This window comes from Homarus americanus, unplaced genomic scaffold (genome assembly GCF_018991925.1).
Source record: "Homarus americanus isolate GMGI-L3 unplaced genomic scaffold, GMGI_Hamer_2.0 scaffold16894, whole genome shotgun sequence".
Lineage (NCBI taxonomy): Eukaryota > Metazoa > Arthropoda > Malacostraca > Decapoda > Nephropidae > Homarus > Homarus americanus.
In genome coordinates this window covers 1,256,146-1,259,499 of record NW_024746541.1, presented here as the reverse complement: position 1 = coordinate 1,259,499, position 3,354 = coordinate 1,256,146, and positions in this window count along the sequence as shown.

Here is a 3,354-nt window from a genome sequence, read left to right as displayed (position 1 = left end):
AAGAGATATGACTAAGAGAGTGAGAGAGAAATAGAGAGACAGGGTGAAAGTGAGAGATAATAAGACCTAAAAAAAAAACTACGGTGACACAAGATCGCGTATACTTTTTTTTTTCATTGGGAATAGGCCACCCAGGCGCAGGTCATCGACCCACAACGGGGCCTGGGGGGCGAAAAATAAGAGAAAAAAGAAATTAAAAATAGAAAAGAAAAATATATTAATATACACCACGAAGATGACGGAAAAACATCTTTTTAAAGTGAGACGGACTGTATCAGTATGGAAACACAGAAGAAGGCAGAGCACTCCACAGTTTGGCTGTGTGAAGAAAGAAGGATGTACTATAACGGGTTATTCTAGTGTGACCGACATCCACAGAGAAACGGTGAGCACCGCGGGCAAGATGAGTGTTACGGTACATAGGATGCCAAATCCACCAAACATTGCCAGTTAAAGTACCTGTAAAAGAGAGAGAGTGAAGCAGCATTGAGGCGAAGAGAAAGGGAAGAAAGATTATCAGCTAAAGGAGGAGAGTTAATAAGACGAAATGGCTTTGATTCCACCCTGTCTAACAGTTGGGCAGAAGAAGAGCCACCCCAGATATGAGAGCAGTACTCCAAGTTAGGACGAATGAATCCCTTATATACTTAAAGCAACTGTTCAGGAGTGCAGTAGACACGGCATCTGTACAGCATTCCCAGTTTTCGGGAGGCAGCTTTAGCAATGTTGAGGATGTGTGGCTTCCATGACATATTAGAGGAAATGGTGAGGCCTAACATATCTATTTTAGAAATTGGCAGAATGATTGCGTCCTGAAATTTGATTGGTGGGAGATCATCTAATTTTGAAAGTGTAATTGGTAAATACTGAGTTTTATTACTATTGAATTTAACCAAATTTCTACCACCCCATTCGGATATGCTGCACAGATCCGCATTGATAGATGAAATAATATCAACTCTAGAAACAGATCTAGTTTGAGAATTAGGGGTAAGGGGAAAATGTGAAGAAGAGTGGAGAGTAGAATCATCAGCATAAGAATGGAAAGAATTAGTGTGAAGTAAATTACTGATAAAAAAGAAGGAAGAGAATAGGTGAAAGAACAGAACACTGCAGGTCACCACTATTGGTAGAGAAAGAGCGAGAGATCGATCCCTCGACAACAACTGCCATGGATCGGTTCTCAAGGAAGCTAGAAATTAGAGAAAGTGGGGGAAAGAAAGCATAAAAGGAAGTTTAGAAAGCAAAGACTTGTGCCATACCCAGTCAAATGCTTTGGAGATGTCGAGGGCTACGACGAAAGTTTCCCCAGAATCCCGAAGAGAGGATGACCAAAGATGGGTGCACTAGGAGAGCAGATCACCAGTAGATCTCGCCTGGTGAAAGCCATACTGGTGATCCGACAGAAGAGAATGGCGTTCAAGGTGACGGAGAAATTGTGAGTTCAAGTTAGTTTCGAAAATATTAGAGAGGGACGGAGTTAGGGCAATGGGGCGATAGTTAGAGGGATTGGAATGGTCACCCTTCTAAGGGGATGGGCTGAAGGATAAGTTTGGGTTTTGAGGCAAAGGCGAAAGAGTCGAGCAAGCACAGGGGCCAGAATTTCATCACACTCCCTTAGAACACGATGGGGGTATTCCGACCGGTCCATGCACCTTACTCACATCCAACTTGGATAGCACAACAACAACCCTACGAGTGGAGATTATAAGAAAGTGCATAGGTTCAGTAGGAGCAGGAGTAGTAGGAGAGATAGAGTTGGAATCGTCTAAAGTTGAGTTAGAGGAGAATAAGGTGCCAAAGGGATTGGATTTATCGGGGGGAGAATTGGCTAAAGAGTTATCAGGTCGGAAGAGAGGAGGAAAAGAAGGATGCAGAAATTATTACAGATGTTTTTGGTTAAGGACCAGAAGCATTTACTAGAAGAAGAGTTAGTCAGGACAGCGGTCTTTCTTTTTATAAGACTCCGCTTAGCCCTACGAAGAATAACCTTACAACGATTCCTAGAAGTAACGAAAGAGGAGTGGGTAATAGGAGAAGGAGATAGTTTCATAGCTTGATATGCAAGAGAACAGGAGCGATCAAATCATGATTGTAAAGTGAAAGGTTTAGTAGAAGATGAGATAAATACACTCATACCGCCCTGTATAACCCCAGCAATGCTGTCAGCACATACCGAGGCGTCCCGAGTGGAAAAACAACATTCATCCCAATTAAAGTCAGAGAAGAATTCTCGCAAGGATTGCCAGTTTGCCCTCCGATAGTGCCGTAGTTGACGTTTAGAGGGGGTGGGGGAGGTGGTCGTGCACAGTTTGATTTAATAGAAATAAGATTGTGATTAGACGACCCTAAGGGAGCAGAAATTGAGTGTGAATAGTGTGAGGGGTTAGAGGTAAAACAAAGATCAAGAATGCTAGTAAGTTGATCGTGTCGATCGGGAACGAGTGGAGGTGATTAATTATTTGATCCAGATCATTAAGCAAGGCAAAAAAGAGTGCCTCAACTCTCCACCTGAGTCATCACTTCGTCCTATCATCCTCCTCCAGGACAAGACAGACCAGAGTACTGATACTCCAGACTGGACACTAACCAACAGGATCACTCACATCACCGTATCATTACAAAACAGTGAAGTCTTTAAGGAATCGTACTATCTAATGTTCTCATGGTTAACAGATTCCATGTGTTCCTCATGGCACTCCTCACTCCGGGTACATGATACACCTTAAGGCTACGCGATGCTACGATTATCAAGAGGAGGTTCACCTTTGATGTGTCTGTGTACCGTTATGATCTCCTTGCCAGAGAGCTTTCATTCTACGCCTCACTTGGATCTGATACAGAGAGAGAGAGAGACAGAGAGAGAGAGAGAGAGAGAGAGAGATATCGATTCATCACTCAACCAAATTACACATGAGCACATGAGAAATCAACACATTATACAGGTATAATTGACAAAACACAACATTATCACTGTCGCATTTCCAGCACCAATACAACACCTACCATTACCCACACATCACCCACCATTACCCACACAACATCTCCCGAGAGACACACAACACCTACCACTACCCACACAACAACTACCATTACCCACACAAAATCTACCACTACCCACCCAACACCTACCACTACCCACACAAAACCTACCATTACCCACACAAAATCTACCACTACCCACCCAACACCTACCACTACCCACACAAACCCTACCATTGCCCACACAAAATCAACCACTACCCACACAACGCCTTCCACTACCCACACAACAACTACCATTACCCACACAACATACTACCACTACCCACACAACACCTACCACTACCCACACACAACGCCTCCACTACCCAC